At 38.2% G+C, this 21,206-nt stretch overlaps 1 non-coding gene across 1 annotated transcript; it reads left to right on the top strand.

Moving 5' to 3' along the window:
- Window positions 1–15,675: 15,675 nt before the first annotated feature.
- LOC145135240 (small nucleolar RNA R71) lies at window positions 15,676–15,782 on the top strand. Its single transcript, XR_013719702.1, has one exon. It is a non-coding gene; the product is annotated as a small nucleolar RNA R71 (small nucleolar RNA).
- Window positions 15,783–21,206: the final 5,424 nt, after the last annotated feature.

Genomic DNA, 21,206 nt, shown 5'->3' with positions numbered 1-21,206 from the left:
AACAAAACCTAGTTTTTGAAATCGACACCTTTTGATTGAAAATTTCAAAGAAATTTCTCTCCTTGACTTTATCGTAGACAGTGGTTGAGTAGACCTGAGAAAGTAGCGACATGGGAACATACTCCACCTTGGGTAGGGCAACTACAAGTGGTGAATATTTGAGGCATTCAACCACTTGCAGCATGTAGGGATCATATTGGAAAGGTGAGAGATCAATGATGAGGTTTTGATTCGGTTTAATGATGAGAAGAGAGGACTGAGCACTGTGTTCGTAAACAGAAGAGGAATCCGCCATTGTTGAACTTTGAAGAGAAAGATGAACAGTAGAGAGAGAATTCGCCGTATAGTGCTTGAGAGGATTTGTAGGTGGTAATATGGGACAAGGGGTGTGAGAAAACCTTATATACCATTTCCAGGAGAGAGAAATAATCCGTAGTAATGATGTTACGATCTTCTGAATCGGCGCCTGAAAAAGCGCGATTTGACAGCTGTGTATCCCTAGGAAGACGTCATCAGGCGTGATGTTAGGAACTGTTTCAAATTCACGCGCCCGTTGCAAATCTTATCCAATGACTCGATTTGAAATCTTATGTCTTTACCGCCTTTTCAACTTCGAAAACTTTTCAAATTCCTTTTCAAACAGTGACAAACCCTTTCGCTTCATATAAGGCTGGCAATGTTCGCGCCTTAACATAGTGTACAACCATAACATTTACAACCGAAGCATCAAATCTGAAAAATTGCCATTAGTACCACGAACAAGAATTGGGAAAATCATAAAGATCTTCGTGCAAGAGTGTGCCAATAGAAAATAAATAAAGCAAAGTATTTGGGGGATTTAAGTGATGTCTATTTAGACACGAAACTATGGATCCCGGGCACAAATCGCTTCCTACAAAGTCAAGAGAGACTTAGAAGTGTCTGTGTGGTTTCCCGTTGAACTATGATCAAATGTTTATTAAGAAACATTGAAAGGCATCTTTTCAAATTTAAGCTATAAGGGGTGGCTTAGCTTCAACCGAACTTCAGTACTTGACATAAGACCGGAAGTTGGAAGAAGTACTTGTGAGACCAGTGTAGCCTATCAAACAAGTAGGTTAGATAATATATTCAGTGACTTGGTGATATTTGTAGAAATCTCAAAAACAAAAATAAACTGGATCTTATGGGACGAAATGCCTGGGTGTCGGACAGTTTCATAAAGATCGCACAAAAATTAAAAAGAGATTTCTTGGTACCTTCCACTAAAATGGTTTCGTTAATACGTGGCTGAAAACTAGAACATTTTATTATTCACCGTCAATTCGTTATAGGTGTTGGATTTTGGGTTTCACTTAGCACGTGGTGAAACGAAGCTAAGATCATTAACACAGATGTTGTGTAACCATAAACCTCAGTGGTAAATTCTGAGAGTCTCAAGGGTTACGATTATGAACCGAAATGAGATGGAGAAAAGTGATAAGGAGGTTAAAGAACCGAAAGTACCTCTGCTATATAGTAAGGACCGAGCAGACAACTCTTAACTCAATGTGAGACGAGTAAGGTAGCTCATGACATAAGTGATTTTATCAGCCTGATTGGGAAGAATTGATTTGTGTATATCAAATCAGTAAGGCTTCACTTGAAGTCTTTGAGGCTTTGGTCAACATACAACAACATGCTTCTAGGGATACTAAGCTCGTACAAAGATAAAGAAATGTATACCTGTCCCAGCTCCATCATTTGAATGATTCATGATACCTTTCAGTGATATTTTTGGAATTTTTTATTTTGATAAAAAGCAACAAGAACAACAAAAAGAAATATTTTTGGATTTTATGAAATTTTCTGAAAAGAAATAAAAACAGAAAGGAAAATATTTTTGAGTTTTATGAATTTTCTGAAAAAGAAAGAAATTAAGAAAAGATATACATAGTGTACAAAGTATACAACCAAAACCTCACCTAAAAGTAGTGAAGCAAAATGGACTGAGCGTTCGCTCTATTTCGCTTGTTTAATTTTAATGAGGCGAAAGTAGTTTCGGTACTGATTTAGCTTCCATCATTCCTAAGCCTTGGAGTATTTTATTAAAACTTACTTCAGGTAAGGCTTTCGTGAAGATGTCAGCTAGTTGATCAGCAGATCTAACAAAGTGGATTTCCACATTCCCATCTTCAATGTGATTTTTGATGAAGTGGTATCTCAGTGCAATATGTTTCGTTTTGCAGTGTTGCACTGGATTGTGACATATCCGAATAGCGCTTTCTGAGTCACAATAAAGTGGAATCTTCTTCATGTTTAGGCCATAGTCTCTAAGTTGGCTTTGTATCCAAATGACCTGTGAAGTACAAGAGGCAGCCGCAATATACTCAGTTTCGGCTGTAGAAAGAGACACACATGTTTGCTTCTTGGATTGCCAGCTAACGAGTTTTCCATCAAGGAATTGACACCCGTCAGTTGTGCTCTTTCGGTCTAAACCACATCCTCCAAGATCAACATCAGAGAATTCTTGAACGAAAAATCCTTATTTAGCAGGATACCATAGACCGAGAGATGAGGTTCGCTTCAAATATCTGAAGTTGTTCTTAACAGCCACCATATGAGGTTCGCGTGGATTAGCTTGGAACCTAGTACAATAACAAACAGAAAACATAATGTCTGGTCTACTAGCTGTTAGATACATTAGATACCTTATCATTTGCCGATAGAGGGTCATATCAACAGCCGGTTTCTCCAAAGATGGTGTTAACTTCGTTCCAAATGCCATAGGAACCTTTACTTTGGAATCTCCCAATTTGCCAAACTTAGCCAGTAGGGTCTTTGTGTAAGCCTCCTGTTTGATAAATATGCCTTCGGGTCCCTGTCTAATATTCAAGCCAAGGAAAAAGTTAATTGGACCCATTGAACTCATCTCAAACTTAGTCTCCATCAACTTCCTGAATTCAGCTGTTAGGCTGGGATTCGTGGAACCGAAGATGATGTCATCGACATAAATTTGGACTATCATTAAGTGGTCACCCTCTTTCTCGCGAAAGAAGGTTGGGTCAACCGAACCTTGTTTAAACTTAGACATTTTTAGAAATCGAGTAAGGGTTTCATACCAGGCTCTAGGAGCTTGCTTCAAACCATAGACTGATTTATCCAGAATATAGCAATGATCAGGATACTTTTCGTTCACGAAACCCGGTGGTTGCTCAACATATACAGTCTCCTCTAGTTCTCCATTCAGGAAGGCACACTTGACATCCATTTGAAATACTTTAATGTTTTTATGTGCAGCGTATGCCAGAAAGATTCGCACTGATTCTAACCTTGCTACATGAGCGAAGATTTCTTCATAGTCTATACCTTTTTCCTGACAACATCCCTTCACAACCAACCTTGCTTTATTATGAATCACATTCCCTTCTTTGTCCATTTTGTTTCTAAAAACCCATTTTATGCCAACTACAGATACATCCTTTGGTGTGGGAATTAATCTCCAAACTCGATTTCGCTCAAACTCATGGAGTTCGTCCTGCATTGCCTGTACCCAATCGGAGTGATCAAGTGCATTATTCACTGTTTTCAGCTCAATCTTGGAAACAAACGAATTAAACATGCATAATTCTACTTGAGAGAATAAAGCAGTTTGCTTTGATTTTAGTTGAGAACATGTGAAAACTCCCTCAGATGATTTGCCAATTGCTTGAGTTTTTGGATGATCACGTGTCCATTTAACGAGTGGAGGATAAGCTGGATCATAAGAAGGATCCAATTCAACATTTATTTCTTCTTCGAATTCTGATTGAGAATCTTTGTCATTTGTATTGTTATTCTCCCCCTCGAATGACTAAACAATATCAACATCCAGTTCAGAATTCTCCCCCTCGATTGGACTTTCATGGGTCATTGTTGGAGATGGGTTCTCCCCCTAGAATGGAAAATCAGGTTGCCTTGTTGTAGATGAACTCTCCCCCTGGAATGTAGAACATCTATGAGTAGGATCGCTCGAGCTTTGGGGTTCGCCTTGATCTTGAGGTGCGCTTGAGCTGTGAGGTTCGCTTGGACCTGGCTGTGCGGTTGGTCCTTGATGTTCGCTTTCTATTTCTTTTGCTGCTTCATCGATAATTTTATTCAAGTTGTCGATCTTGTTGTCAAATGCCTTTGTATTAGAATGAATTCCTCTCTGGTTCATCAAAGAGCAACATGTATTCTTCAAATAGATTGGAAACTAGAACCGAGACTTGTCTTGATTTTGGAAAGATTTCCTTCGTTGGTCCTTTGCTTGATTGAAGTTTCTTTACGTAATCATCATCAAAGGTGACATAGTAGGTTTCTTTAATTTTCTTTGAACGTTTATTCGGAACCCTATATTCCTTGGAGGTCAGAGAGTAGCCAAGAAAGATCCCTTCACCTGCCTTCACATCAAACTTGTTTCGGTTTTCTTTAGAATTGAAAATAAAGCACCTTGAACCGAACACATGGAAGAACTTGACATTTGGCTTGTGATTATTCAGAATTTCATATGGTGTTATTGAAAATTGCTTGTTGAGGAAGGTTCGGTTCTGGGTTTAGCAGGCAGCTGCAATTGCATCAGCCCAGAAGTACAGAGGTAGGGAAGCGAAACTGAGCATGGTTCGGACCGCTTCACACAACGAACGGTTTCGCCTTTCAACTACGCCATTTTGTTGTGGAGTATAGGGAGCAGAGAAGTTGTGAGACACTCCCTTTTCAGTGAGAAATTCTTCAAACTCTTGGTTTTTGAATTCCATCCCATTGTCACTTCGGACATTTCTATCCACCTTTTGCAGTTGAAGCTCCACTTGCTTAATAAAGTTCTTGAGCTTTGGTGTCGTCTCTGATTTCTGTTTAAGAAAGAAAACCCAGGTGAAGCGTGAAAAGTCATCAACTATAACTAGAATGTACTTATTACCACCAATGCTTTCTATGCCGAAGGACCACATAGGTCGATGTGAAGAAGCTCAAGAGGTTCGATGATCTTTGTGTTGACAATTGTGGGATGGCTCTTTCGGCTTTGCTTTCCCATCTCGCATGCTGCGCACAAGTGTTCCTTATCAAATTTGAGAAGTGGAAGTCCTCGTACATAATCACAAATAACCAACTTGTTGATATCCTTAAAGTTGAGATGTGACAGCCTTCAGTGCCATAGCCAACTTTCGTTAGAGTGTACTTTCGTTAAGAGGCATACAATTGGCTTTCCTCGAATTGTGTTAAGATTTAGAGGATACATTTCCCCTTTTCATTTGGATTTTAACAGGACAGATTTCATCTTCTTTTCAACAATCTCCGAACCTTCATCACCGAACGAAACCTTCAAGCCAGCTCACACAACCAGTTGAGAGACACTGATGAGATTGTGCTGTAATCCCTCTACATATGCTACTTTCCGGATTGAGAAATCTCCGTTTGTGATCATTCCATAGCCTTTTATTGTGCCATTTGAGTTGTTACCATATTAGAGACATCCACCATCTTTTAGATCCCGAAACTGCCTCAGCTCTTCCCTTCTTCCTGTCATGTGACAGGAGCAGCCACTATCTATGTACCATTCGTCGTCGAACTGCTCGTCACTGATAACCTGCAAAAATCAAGCAGATTTAGGAACCCAAAGTTGCTTGGGTCTACGTGAGCCTTTTACAGAACAGGGAATAGCAATTGAAAGATCAACCATATAAGTTCTTTTTATTAGAGTGGTTTCGTCTTTCCTTTTGATGGTAAAGACCTTGAGTTTGTTTAAATCAGGTTGAGGATTTTTATTTTGATTCTTAACGGACTTGTTTTCGTGTTTCCTAGGGTTAGCTGACGTCTTCTTTGTTTTTGTTTTGTCTTCAGAGACGAACTTCCCTTTTCCTTTGCTATCCTTGGCACCCTTGTTAGGATTCTGCTTTGGTCGAGAAGGAGGAGTATGAGGTTTAGAACCGAAGTTGGGCTTTCGGTTCTTGTCACCACTTGATCTGGGAATGAAACTACTTTTTCGGTTCTTGTCGATGCAAGATTTGGGACTGAAACTGGTCTTTCGGTTCGCTTAACTGCAGGATTGGCAGTGAGTGCATGGATTAGAATTATACTTTGATCCTGCTTTCGCCTTGAGATTTGATGACTTTTCTGTGCGAACATAATTGGAGTTTTGGGAGTTCCAAAACTGCTTCCTTTCATTAAGATTCTTTTGATATCTTCTGTTCCGCTGGCGTTTTTGTTCAGCAAGCTGCTGTTGAGACTTATGTATGTTCACCCTTGGCTTCGGTCTCTCAGCATGAGTTTCGCTCTTTAATGAAGAGGTTTCGCTTGCAGCCTTCATGGGTTCGCTTGGAATTTCTTTACTACCACTTGTGCTTGGTACATCAAATCTTGTAGGCTTGTTGAGTGGTTCTGCCATGTATCTACCTTTAACCCTCCATGAGGTTCTCTCTGATAAACCGAAAGTCTCATCTGCATTTTCGATTGGAGCATACCAAAAATAATTATCACAACCACCTACGTTATCTTCGTTTACTATGGCTGTAAGTTCGGCTGTGTGTTTCTGAGTAACACCTGACGTGGTGTATACCTGATTTGGTGCAGTTTGTACCTTTTGATAAACCACTGCCTTCAGTTTCAGAACTTTGGATTTATCTTGGGACATCCGAGCGAACTCAACCGAATTCTCAGATATAAGACCTTTGGTAGGTTCGGTTTCGCTTTTGACATATTCTGAACAGTCAACCATATCCTCTACATAAATTTCACTCATATCATTGTCCTCGTCAAATTCAGAAGTGTTTTCAGCGTTTATTTTGTTTTCTGAACTTAACTTGCCATTCAATGAGTCAAATTTCTACATGGTTTCAGTCTTTATTTTCAATTTATCATTCTCGTCCAAAAGATTTTTAAGCATGTCCTTATGGTCTTTGGACTTGATAAATGACTCGATTTTGTCCGGACCAACCTTGTAGGCGTCAGAGATTTTATCTGAAGAAACAATAGATTCACAGTTATAACCATCAATATCAACTTCGTCCTCCTTTAACTCCAGGAAGGGCAAAATCATTTTGTGAATCTTTTTGCCGATTTCATAGTCTAAATGCAATTGAGTAATATTAGTATATAAACGTTTAGCAATCAAGCAAAAAATGTTTCTTTGTTTCATAAGCTTCAAGTTATCACGTTGCAAATAAATAACTTCATCTCTCGTACTAACTAACTCTAACTCCGTCATCTCTATCCACATCCTTCGCTCCTCATTCTTGGATGTCACCCTGCTAATTTGATTGGTTAGGTTAGCATTTGTGAGGCGTGTTTGCATTAGATTACCACTTAAACTAGAAAATTTAAATTTCAAATCGTTTAATTCCTTTTCATAGTTTGTTACAGGTATTTTAAGTGATTCGAGAATGGATTGTACCTTCTTGATCAACTGATCGCAGTCGTTGATCCTCTCGCTCACAGGTTTGGCAGCAAAACACTTATCTTCCTTCTGATTCGCCTCATCATACTCGCCTTCGGTTGTGTAGCCCCTCATTTGTGACACTCTAGCTGTCACCATCAAGCATCTCCCAGCAAACTCAGTACTTTGTTCTTTCGCCACAAATGCTTTGCCATGCGTGGGTTTACGTACTTCTTCATCTTCAGAGTCTGTAGACCAGACCTCTAGGCCACCGAACTCGTCATCAACAACGTTCTCCTTCACAATCAAAGCATTCATAGAATTGTTAGATGCTTTTTTTTCTTTATCTCCTCCAGCTTGCGCATATGGTATGCTTCATCATCTTCACCCTCCTTCTTCTCCGATAGCTTTCTTAACATGCAATCTTTCGCAAAATGGTTTTTTCCAAATCGTATCCGGAGTCTCCTACCAGTTTGCTCTCCTTCTTCTCTTCTTCTTTCTGAGGATTATTTTTGATTTCCTCTTTCGACTTTTCTGAGCTGTAGCTTCCCTGCCAGTTTCGGTTCTTGGCAACAGGGAAATTTTTGCGAGCAAACTGCTTCGGGTTAGAAACCATCATTGCATACTCTTCGCTTGTCAGATCATATTCAGACATTTCTGACTCTTCTTCATCTTCTGCCATATTCTTCGCCTTAGAGAGAAGGGCCAAGGATCCCATACTAGATAACACTTTCGCTTCCTTTGTCACAACACTTTCATGAGACTTGAGAATACCCACCATCTTCGCCAATGAATAGGTTTTAAACTGCTCATGAGCCTTCACAGTTGATACCACAGCCATCCATTCGGGTTGATACGTACAATTAGCTACACCTAATTTTAAATTTATAACCTAACTACCTTAACTAACTAATTTCACCTAGGCAGTATACCTAGTCAAATTATAGAATAGTCGGGTAAGTCGGGTGTCGATCACAGGGAACGGTTTTGACTTATTAATTTATCTACTACTAAATTAACCTAGTTATTAACAAAGAAATCGAATTTATCTAAGTTTGCAAGTTTAGATGAACTTAATTCTTTAACACACACTCAATCAATAAACAAATACTTCTGTTAGTTCGAATCCACTTTCACTCAATGGGTTATAAATTAGCTATGACAATTACTGTTGGTTACCAATTAAGACAGTATTAGCAATTTAGTTCTAAATCTACTAACATTAATCAATTCATGTAAATCTATGTATGGTCACACAATAGCTAACACATAATCGATTATTAAATGAAATTGGAGCTATGTAAGATTGATTTCATAAACACACATTATGGTCATAATCATGAGTTCTCTAGCACAACTTAATTTTAATAATTTAATTGCTTAACTAAGATTGGTTTGATCTTAGCTCTAATAAACTAGTGTTCACTGAATTATTAGGTATTCAAATTCATGTAAATTCATATTCAGTAACTACACAGAATAAGAATTTAAAGCAATCAATTATCAAAAAAACATGCTAGGTAAAATCAATCCAACACAAGTCTTAACCAACTAGTAAATAAAAGCTAAAGTAAATACACCATGAGTTCCAGCTTCATCTAGCTAACAGAAGCAGCTAGATTTAGCTGGACATCCTAGCAACTAAGCAAACAAAATCCATAATCAAAAACATGTTTAAATGTATCAAACGATGAATCAAATTATGAACTTCTTCTCCTTTGGTATTGAAAGCCAATTCCAAACTTTTTCTTCTTCTGAAAATCATCTCCAGAAATCCTCCAAGGCAGCCAAAAGTCCCCCAAGTCGTAATGGACAAGGGTTTATACAATTTCCGATTTTTCCCATCTCACGTCGTGAGCCAATAAGCCTGACGTCGCGAGTGCGAGATTAACGTATTCGACAAGGACTCTTATTTCATCCGGTGCATATCTTCTAGAATACTCCACTCACGTCGTGAGTCTTCAATTACTCACGTCGTGAGTACTTGTTTTGCTGAGTTTTTTTATTCTTCTTTCCTTCAAGCCTCCAAAGTTCCATGTTTTGTCAACTTTAGTCCCTCTCTTCGAAAATGCTTCTATTTGGCTGCACAATATAATTTAAGCCTATAAGTACCATTATTCTATGAAAATAACCAAATTATTTATAAAAATGTAAATAAATATTGCCTAAAAATATGTATAAATATGGAAATATCAAAATACCCCACACTTATACTTTGCTTTCCCTCAAGCAAATCTAATTATTTTTCAAATTAAACCTTTATCACTCAAACTCAGCCATTATGCCAAGAGCTCAACGCGTGCATCTGTGTCTAAAATTTTTCCTAAGTAACCCCCCTCAATTCTAAATACTCATAATCCTCATAAACATGCGCCCACTTCTTTTGAAGAATGCTCATTTTATGCATCCCTCCGAATCCATCCTCAAAAATCTTTCTAACCTCAAGGTATTTTTGTAAAGCTACCCAAGCATACATAAACTAGAGAATTACAACTTTTAGATACCACACTTTGGAGCTCTTGAATTCTTCATTTCTTTGATAATTGATATTTGATTTCTTCAAATTCACCACCTTCTTGTGTAATTATTGGTATCTTCACTTTTATATTTCTTCAGAATTTTTGATCTTTGATATTTGATCTTTAAACTTTGATACTTCTATAGCTCCAAAAATTCTTCAACTTTTCACTTTTTGGTAATTTCTCTCTTTTTTTTTACATGTACTCACTTTTTTCTTTCACTCAAAACCCTACATGCTTAAGCAGGGGCGCTTAACTTCAACCCTTATTGGTTAAAGATATTAGTCTATGTGCAATGACTACATAAGCTTTCCTGGATACATTTCAAGTACAGGCTGCTAAACATATTGCATCCCTCAAACTAAGTGAGGTTGTGTTTTTGTCTCATGATTTCACTAGAATAAAGGAGGCCACAAATGCACTATACCGTGTATTGGCTCAACTAAACATTTGAGCTCTTATCAGATCATCCCATGCAACACTAGCAACTTGAGTTTACATAATCATTATTACTAGAATTTTCTATTTAGATTATTATTTCAAATTTATTTCTAAAATTTTTTAATTTACTAATTTCTAGCAATTTACTTTTTCGACCCCCTACCCCACACTTATTACATACAATGCCCTCATTGTATGCATAAAATAATTTAAAAGCAAGAAAAGGGAGAAAAAGGAACAGACTCCCCTGGGATAGCAGTGGCGGGATCGAACTCCAGTCGTGCGGATAAAATGTGCATCTCGAATATGGAACTTCCTCAAAATAGGAACTTAGATCTTGATCATTGCGAGGTATATAAGTCACCTTGACGAATCGAAACTTCAATCTTTAACAAATGAGGCGTAAATCTCCAAAACGTGAAGAATAATGTGGGAAAGCATACACCACATTATATAGTGGAGGAAACTAGCCAGAATAATCTTCAAAATAACTCCAAAGAGAATGGTGGTGAAGCATGTAGAAGAGGTGAATGAAAAGGTTGCATTTTGTGAGAATATACGACTCACGATGTGAGGTCGCTAAAAATAAAGTCAGAATGCCTTCGTAACCCAGCTCACGACGTGAGGAATAAGGCCTCACGACGTGAGAACTGGGCAAACAGAAACTGAAACAGCCCATCTTTTTTTTTTTTTTTTTGTAAATGAATGAACTCCAACCAATGTCTTAATGAATTAAGACCCTTCTAAATGCAGTATTTGACGACTCTTCTAACTCTATCCTCTCTCTCGACTCACCCCACACTTATTTCCAATTGTGGGTCTCGACTCTCGACTTGAAACTCTAAACGACAATTGCCTAGACATATACGCTCTCGACTCGACTTTCCTTCCTGATACGCCTTTAGCAATCTGAAATTCAAACATCAAAAGGAAATAAAAGTAACATAATAATTTAAAATGTCTTACAAACCAAACAAGTTCAAAAACAACACAACCTAAATTTAAACTAAAAACAAAAAGATAAAAACGAAAATGATCAATCATTCTCCTCATCATCTCGGGCTCCACTCGTTCTTGCTTCATCTCCCCTTGAATGTTGATAAGATCTCCATGTAGGACAAATGGGGTATTGACTTCCCAAAGGTGGTGGTTGCTCAATACCGACATGTCAGACCATGTTTTCCATTGTACCCCCGATCCAATTAGTACTCAATGATAATTGATCAAAATAGCCCGCCATATCTCCTCCAAAATGTGCGTTTTGATGCACCGGCTGCCCTCTCTCTCCTCTACCTCTAACATTCCTACGCCGAGGCCGTGGTTGTGGATTGGGTTGGTCATCTTGCTGCTTGTCACCATCATCATCATCCGAATGTAGAATTCCCCAATGAGACCCATAATTGTTTACTGCCCGCATTGTCTCCAAATATCCCATCGTGAACTCGTTTCCCTCCATACAAGTCAAAGAGCGGGTAATGTCGGGAACGATCAAACCATAAGACTGGGCCAATCGTGTGATAAAATGGCCACCACAGATGGGGCTCCCGGGGCGGGAACTCGTAGCATATTCCGCCAAATAGCGGGCTAAGAAGTATGGAATGTTGTAGCATACTCCCGGCTGTAAGATTGACCACAAATAGAAAAAGTTCATCTTTGTGACCTTATCCCCATGACGTTTATGGTGGATGGAAAAGGTGATAAGGCGGTGAAGTAAGCGGTGGATGGGAGATATGATGCCGCTTTCTGGTGACACCCCGGAATTAAACACTCCCGAAACAATGTTGTTCCAAAAACTTACACCCGATGCTTCATTCTCATACCCTCAGGCAGCCTCCCTCAGAAACATCACAAATTCTGGAGTCATGGCCTCATGTGCCTCATATAAACCCATACGCCAAGAGAACTCCACCAAACTACATTCTCGGTATTCGCCCCCGAGACGGAAACCCAATGCTCGCTGAAAGGTAGGATCTTGGACATTTTCATGAAATGTCACAGTTGCAAAGAATTCCACACAAAGTTCCTTATACACCCTTTCTTGAATTCTAAACAAGTTGTGCCACCCTTTACACGTAAATGAAAATTCATTTCCCAAAAATATTTTTGTAAGATACTGGGACAGCCGATCAACAAGCCCAACCTCCCTTAACCTTGCCCAATTAACTGTAGGGGCAACAACAATCTCACGGTTGTAAAGCCACCCCAACCGGTTGTTGCACCGTGTCAAAATATCCCGAGGAAAAGTTGTTGGGAAGATGTAAAATGGGTGCAAACTAGCTACCCATATTGGAACCTCTCTTCTTGGACCCATTTCTGCAAAACAAAACAACAAACAACCACAAAACAAAAATCCAAGAAATGATGAGTAAACAGAAAACTGTATCATTCACGTCTAGGATTCACGTCGTGAATCCCTAAGGATTCACGTCGTGAGTTCGTCAACGAGGGTAGGTATCGGTCAAGGTATGCATGAATCGGTCCAAAAATCTTCAATGGGGTTTATTCATATTTAAATCTAAGCACATCTAGTAACATGCAAGTGCTATATCATGAATTTTAGGGCACATAAAGAAATTGTACTAATTACCAAACCCTATCCCTAAATGCAACTTATTAAAGAAAAATTAGCCATGAGAACTAAGAAATCTTTACCTTAAATCGTTGATTACGTAAGCAAAAAGAGATTAAGAGTTGGAATTGGCCGCAATCGGTAAGATGGGGGGACCAGAAGACAACCTTACTTCGTGAACAATAAATATGTGTTTGGTCAAAGGAATCTCTTTCTTATCTGTGGTCTCGTGACCTTTTCAACATTCACGTCGTGAATTCCTAAAGTTCACGTCGTGAATTCTCGTGGACTGAAAAGTTGGGCCATTTCATTAATGAACAAGTGGACTGGGCATGTAGTGGGACAGTTAACTAAATGCTAAATAGGCTAGAGCATGTATTGGGCTAACTAACAGATGTCCGTAAGTTTTCCTTAACTCACGTCGTGAGTCCTAAAGGATTCACGTCGTGAGCTATGTCTGGCACATAATTTACTAATAAATTCAATATTTCATTAAATATAATTCTTAAACTATTACCATTTAATTTTAGGGACCTCACACTCAGTGTTTTATTATGCATAAAATGTTGTAGATGATATGATCGATTTTACTAGAAAAATAAAAAAATGCAAAAACTAAAAAGAAAAAGAAAAGAAAATCCAAACCAAACTCGGGTTGCCTCCCGAGAAGCGCTTCTTTTTGATGAAGTCGTGAGCCAGACTCCATGCCTCCTACGTTGAGCTATTAGAGGAATCCATCACCACCTAAATTTTCTGTTCTTTGCATCACCTCTTGTAAGCTTGGACACATCGAATGTACGCCTTCTTTGAATTCTCCTTTTTAGCCTTGGTCTCGTCTCCATCGAGCTTGCGTTTGATCCCTTTAGTCTCCAATTTTTCTTCACTTTTATTAAGCTCCATAGGAATCTTTTCTTCTTTCACCAATGGACTCGTCTCCTTGGAAGTAGCCTTGTCTTCATCACTCGACAATTCATCGCTTTCCTCACTCATCAAAGTTGTTGGTTTTGTGTAGGTAATAACTTCAACGAAGAACGGGATGGATGCTCTCGATTTAGTGCGTTTAACTTGATGAATTGTATTACTTTCTTCCTCCATGAGCTTCTCCAATTCTTCAAGATCATTATCTTCATCCATATTGAACACCTCACCTTTTACATCTTCTCCTTGAAAACCATCTTGTATTCCAAAAGTCTCCTCATCATCACCAACCCTCAATGTAAGCTTGGATTCACGAACATCAACTAAAGCTCTAACATTATTAAGTAGAGGGCGACCAAGAATAATTGGGACATTTACATCCTCCTTCATATCCATAAGTACAAAGTCAACTGGGAAAACAAATTTCCCAATTTTAACAAGGATGTCTTCTACAATCCCCCTTGGGTGCGTCACCGAACGATTGGCCATGTGGATGGTCATCTTTGTAGCCTTCATTTTCTGAATATTCAGCTTTTGATAGAATGAATATGGCATCAAATTTATGTTAGCCCCAGAATCGGCTAAAGCATAAGTCTTCAAGTTGTTTCCAAACTCACATGGAAGAGTGAGGCGTCCAGGATCTCCCATCTTCTTAGGTATCTCTCCTAATACAACTCTTGAACTTTGTTCACTAAGAATGACTTTAGAATTCTTTTCAACTGCTGACGAGTGTCTACAAGATCTTGTAGGAACTTCGCGTATTCTGGAATTTTTGAAAGTGAATCGATAAAAGGGGTATTAATAGGAATAACCTTTATTTGCTGAATAAACTCCAGATGTTCCCTTTCCAGTGGACTGAGATGTACTCGAGACGGAAACGGCAAAGGCGGTTGGTAAGCCGGAACGGATTTTGAATTTTTCTGTTCAGACCGAGCCCACGTCGTGAGCATGGCGGGCTCACGACGTGAGTTTGGTGTTTCAGCAAAAATTTCGTTTTCGAGCTTCGACTTCTTTGGCTTTGGTCCGGATGGATTTGGCTCCTCCTCTAGTGCTTCTAAGAACTAAAAGATGGCCTCTTCTTCAGTATCAATCATCATAACATGGGAATTAGTCTTCTTTTCGGGATATTGGGGAGATAATCTCTCATCCACCAAAGTAGTAAGTTGACCAAGTTGAGCTTCAAGGTTGTGGATGGAGGCTTGCTGATTCCTTAATGAAGTTTGCATGTCAATCATCATTGCTTGCTGATTTTTCATCATAGTTTGATGCTCCTTTATCATTATTATTTGATCCTTCAATGCTGTATCCGTATCATCATGTCTTTTCTCTGAAGCTTCCATGAAACGAACTAACATGGTCTCTAGATCAGCTTTCTTCTCAGCTGGTGGTTGCTCCTTTTGGTAGAAGCCCCGACCAGTCTGTCTATATTTTTCCTCCTTCTGCTTCTTGTACTCATTGTATCGCAGCCACTCCTTCTTCGGTTTTCTCCAATCTTCATCATACTTGTCCCCACTCGAGTAGCATACTTGAGCCTTTTTATACCCGTTATCATCTAAATGGAAATCCTTAGTCAAGTGTGGACCATTGCATTTTTCACAACCAACTCTAATCGCATGAATTGATTGGTCCATTTGGGTCAATCTTCGGTCCATAGTATTCAACATTGCCATCATAGCAGCCATCTCTTCAGAATGTGCACCCCACTGCCTTTTGCTCCATCTTGTCTTGGGTTGTGGTACTCACGAGAGTGTTTTGCGAATTCTTCAACTAGCTCCTTGACCTCCCTTGGATTTTTCTTTGTCAGTGGCCCTTGAGAATCAAGGAGTTGCCTTGTCATAACATTGACCCCATCATAGAAAATAGACATCTCTTGTTGAACATTAAGATCATGTTGAGGACAATTCCTTAACAATCCTTTGTAACGCTCCCATGCCTCGTATAATGACTCCCCCGGTTGTTGCTCAAAGTTGGCTATTGCCTTCTTGAGTTTAGCTATCTTGGATGGTGGGAAAAATTGGTCTAGAAACGGCTCACGCATTTGAGCCCAAGTAGTGATTGTACCAGGTGGGAGTGCTTTCAACCAGTCTTTTGCAGCTCCCTTGAAAGTAACTGGTAGCATCCTCAGCAAGATAGTATCTCTATTAATATTCGGGACATTGAAATAGTCAGCAATGTCCTTGAGCTCATCTAGATGTTTGAAAGCATCCTCATGATCCTTTCCATAAAACGGAATATCCTTTAGTGCATTAAGGATGTGTCCCTTTAACTCGAATGTGGCAGTGGCAGGAATCGCGGGTTGTACTAATCCCAAGCCAATATCTTCTCGAATACGCTTCTTGTAAGCTCCCATTGACATTTCTTCAATGTTCGCCATTTCGTTGCTTGGCTCGTCTTCGGGTTCGCTCGTATATAGTCCAAACTTGTTCTCGGACTCGTATTCAGATTCGTTTGGGATAGGTCTTTGATCTAAGCTTTCAATCTTGCTCTTGTCCTTTGAATATGAACTCGATTCTCCCGTTTTCTTCCCCAACTTCTTTGAGAACACTGACTTGAAATCTTGTAAAGGTGTCTTCTTCGGTGTTTGATCGTCTTTCACATTCTTATCCTTCTTTTTGTGAAGGGCTGACTATGGATCTTCAAGTGGTGGTATCAAAGGTGTGTTGGAACCTCTGGTCATGAACTCCTGCAAAATAAACAAAATAAAAACGTATAACTGAAAAAAACTAAATAAAAATTACCTACTGACTGTCCACCACGACGTGGTAAAGGCTACCACCTCGTGTTGTCGTGGGAAAAGAAAAACGAAAAAAAAACGAGAAAATACTGAACTCACGTCGTGATCTTAAAGCTCACGTCGTGAGTTAGGTACTGGAACAAAAATAAGCTGAAAAAGTAACTTTTTTTTGTAGGTTTTACCCCACAAAAAGGATTCATTAATCTAAAGCAAATAAATAAATTATCAAATAAGCCGTTCCCCGGCAACGGTGCAAAAACTTGATGCGTACAGATAGCTACACCTAATTTTAAATTTATAACCTAACTACTTTAACTAACTAATTGGACCTAGGCAGTGTACCTAGTCAACTTATAGAATAGTTGGGTAAGTCGGGTGTCGATCACAGGGAACGATTTTGACTTATTAATTTATCTACTACTAAATTAACCTAGTTATTAACAAAGAAATGGAATTTATCTAATTTTGCATGTTTAGATGAACTTAATTCTTTAACACAAACTCAATCAATAAACAAACACTTCTGTTAGTTCGAATCCACTTTCACTCAATGGGTTATAAATTAGCTATGACAATTACTGTTGGTTACAAATTAAGACAATATTAGCAATTTAGTTATAAGTCTACTAACATTAATCAATTCATGTAAATCTATGTATGGTCATACAATAGCTAACACATAATCGATTATTAAATGAAATTGGAGCTATGTAAGATTGATTTGATAAACACACATTATGGTCATAATCATGAGTTCTCTAGCACAACTTAATTTTAATAATTCAATTGCTTAACTAAGATTGGTTTGATCTTAGCTCTAATAAACTAGTGTTCACTGAATTATTAGGTATTCAAATTCATGTAACTTCATATTCACTAACTACACAGAAAAAGAATTTAAAGGAATCAATTATCAAACAAACATGCTAGGTAAAATCAATCCAACACAAGTCTTAACCAACTAGTAAATCAAAGCTAAAGTAAATACACCATGAGTTCCAACTTCATCTAGCTAATAGAATCAACTAGATTTAGCTGGACATCCTAGCAACTAAGCAAACAAAATCCATAATCAAAAACATGTTTATATGTACCAAACTATGAATCAAATTATGAACTTCATCTTCTTTGGTGTTGAAAGCCAATTCCAAACTTTTTCTTCTTCTGAAAATCGTCTCCAGGAACCCTCCAAGGCAGCCAAAAGTCCCCCAAGTCGTAATGGACAAGGGTTTATATAATTTCCGATTTTTCCCATCTCACGTCGTGAGCCAATAAGCCTCACGTCGTGAGTGCAAGATTAATGTTTTCGACAAGGACTCTTCTTTCATCCGGTGTATATCTTCTAGAATACCCCACTCACGTCGTGAGTCTTCAATTACTCACGTTGTGAGTACGTGTTTTGCTGAGTTTTTGTATTCTTCTTTCCTTTAAGCCTCCAAAGTTCCATGTTTTGTCAACTTTAGTCCCTCTTTTCGAAAATGCTTCTATTTGGCTGTACAATATAATTTAAGCCTATATTTACCATTATTCTATGAAAATAACCAAATTATTAATAAAAATGTAAATAAATATTGCCTAAAAATATATATAAATATGGCAATATCACGGTTCTTAAACCTTTCAGAAATGTGACCTTCTGTTCGATCACTTCTCTTCCAATACCGAGCTTGATCATCTTGCTCAAAAGATTGTTAAAACGATCGAATGCCTGAATCAGTTTTCATCTGGCTTTTGTTGGAAAGCACCGAACTCAGAGAGCAATAGAGTTTGGATAGAATTCTGTAGGTCTTCATCAGTGGAATACAACTCTTTAAGTCTATCCCAGATCTCTTTTGCCGTGGTGCATGGGCTTACCGAACGAAAAGTATCGGACTGTAAAGCAAATCGGATCATTCTCATGGCTTTAACATTACACAACAACTTATCTTTTTCGTCTTGAGGAATCTTCTCCACATCAGTTAAGAGTTTGTTGTACCCGTTTTGAGTCTTAATAGTTCTATTTGTTCCAGAATGAACAAAAGGACCCAATGTTATTGCTTCCCAGATAAGATAACCATTGTCTTCGGAACCAATGATGTAGTCCTCAAAGTAATGCGTCCAGACTTCATAATCTTGAGTGTATAGAATCGGGATTCTGGTTGTGGATCCAATGCTGTTGGAGATATTAATCGGATTGGTTTGTGTGACAACCCGAAATTTCTATTCTGTACAATCATTCACTTCAATAGAAGTCAGAACCGTTTCTGCTAACTTTCACGCTTTTTGGAGTCAGTTTGAGTGTTTTACAGTTAAGTACTTCAAGAGATATCAGGAGAGAGGATGCCCTAGGGTTTAGTGTGCAACAATAAAGTCCCAAAACTTCAATAGTTTGGAGTTTACGGCCTAAACAAGGTGTTTACGGCCGTAAACCCTAAGGGGGTATAAATATGACATTTAGTCATATTTACCACTTTTTTTCACATTTTCAAGAACTAGAACTCAGATCCTCTCAAGTATCATCCGATTTTCCTTCTTGATCTTCAACTTTGTAAGTGTTCCTTGCCCTAATAAGTTGATATCTTACTTAATCTAGTGATCTTACATGATTCCATCCGTGAAATCATTCCATTTGTGTAGATCTTCAAGTGTTCTTAGTTTCACCAAGAACACCAAGAACACACACTAGTGTTCTTGGACTTTTAGCACCTTTTCAAGCTTCTACATAGTAAGTACTCTTACCCTAGTACTCTTACCTAGTCCCTTACCAAGCCTTGGATACTAGTCTAGATACCATACTTGATGTGCTTAGGACTTAAAACATCAAAAAGACCATAAACCATTTGGGTTTACGGCCGTAAACCCAAGGAGAAATGGTCCAAGGACCGTAAACTCCACAAAGGGGTGAAATGGTGCCCTAATCACTTCCTAAGGGTTAAACATGAAGTAGGAATGCTTCTTATGACCTTTAAATCTTCAAAACACAAAATGGTAAAAGTACCATGAGTTTACGGCCGTAAACTCATGGGTTTACGACCCTAAACTCAATGAGAGTTAGTCCCAAAACCGTAAACTCCAAAAGAGTTTACCCTTGGACCCCAAACTCAATAGCCAAGTCCTACAACCCTTAGATGCAATCCTTAGTACTTATAACACTTAAATCAAGTGTTTTACATGTCTTAGGATGTCTTAACTTGGTTAATTAGTTACTAAATGACTAATTGGATACATATATGTGTGATTATATGTTAACTAGGATCCTTGTGTGTGTTCAAGTCTTCACTTGACACTTAGCATCCTATACTATCCGTTCATTTAAACCGCTCACTACATGTGAGTTCATACCCCTTAATCAACCTTTTAAATGATTTTAAATGCTTTTATGGGGGGGGGGATACAAGTTGAACTATTATAGTTATTATATCAATCACATGTGATTAATAACTACCAAACAAGTGGATTTCTTACTTTTCAAACTGTGTTATCAAACTGTTTTACTTCAAACTGTTTTACAAACTCTTTCACATATCAAATACTTTTATTAAACCCTTTTAAACTTATATTCTGTTAAATGTGTACTTATATAGATATAGTTATATAATTAGGATTGAAGGGACTTAGGACTGATAGCTCACCTTACTTCCTGTTCCTTGTTTGGTTGTGGACTTAGGGTATTCAGGTTATTTGTCCGAAGGTCATTTGAATCCTAGTTATATATTATGTATATGTATATAAGTATAAAATTTCCCTTTTTCATTCAGTTCAATACCTTTGGGTAGCAAAGGTATGCACACATGTTCATACATTCAAACAACATTACTAGTAAGCTATAATAGGTATAGTTTAGGGATATACTAATACTATTACTAGAACAGTGAAACATACAAAGAGTCAGTTCATACATGAGTCAATGCTATACAGAGAGAACATACATACATGCTAGACAGGGAGAGAACACACAATACAGCTAGCACATACATATACTAGAACATTACTACAGTTATGTGAGCCACGTAACGGAGCATGGCACTACCTGTCATGACTGTTTTGTATCCATAATCTCCTTAAGTGGGGAGCGTATGAGTTTGGTTATAGATCTATACTGGATTGACTATCCTACACCTCGCTGCTCGATACAGTGGGACTTGGAAGTCTACGGGTGCCAAACGTCATTTCTTCCGACATCTTACATTGTCGCATTCTATAGTCGGTAGCAGGGTACAGGCCAATCACATGGTACTTTAAATAACAATTGGTTTAAGGTAGTTAGTACAACAGTAGCTACTTAATACAACACTACAGTACTATTTCATTTTCCTATTACATTCACTCTGTGATCTTCACACAATAAACAAAAATGTAAAAACTATATTTTTGGTTAATGATAGTCAGATTTGGGAAAATACACACTCTTACAAGAGACACACACAGATACTAGGTTCCTTGGTAGAAGGCTACTTTTAGTAGGAAACATAGGGTTTTCTAGGGGAGTTCAAACAATTACAAACTTTTACAACTTATACAATTACAGACTTACAAACACTTTCATACAAATACAGACACTAATATACTTATGATCTCACCAGCTTTAAAGCTGATAAACTCTTTCAAAATAACTTGTATTCTCAGGTCACCAGTAGACAGGTACCGGAGCCAGGTTTTGAGAAGATGGAGCTCGTTCAAGACTCATCTTTTATTTTGATT

This window comes from Lactuca virosa, chromosome 8 (assembly GCF_052849685.1).
Source record: "Lactuca virosa cultivar CGN04683 chromosome 8, Lactuca_virosa_CGN04683_v6, whole genome shotgun sequence".
NCBI classification, from domain to species: domain Eukaryota; kingdom Viridiplantae; phylum Streptophyta; class Magnoliopsida; order Asterales; family Asteraceae; genus Lactuca; species Lactuca virosa.
This window is presented reverse-complemented; position numbering and strand designations above follow the sequence as displayed.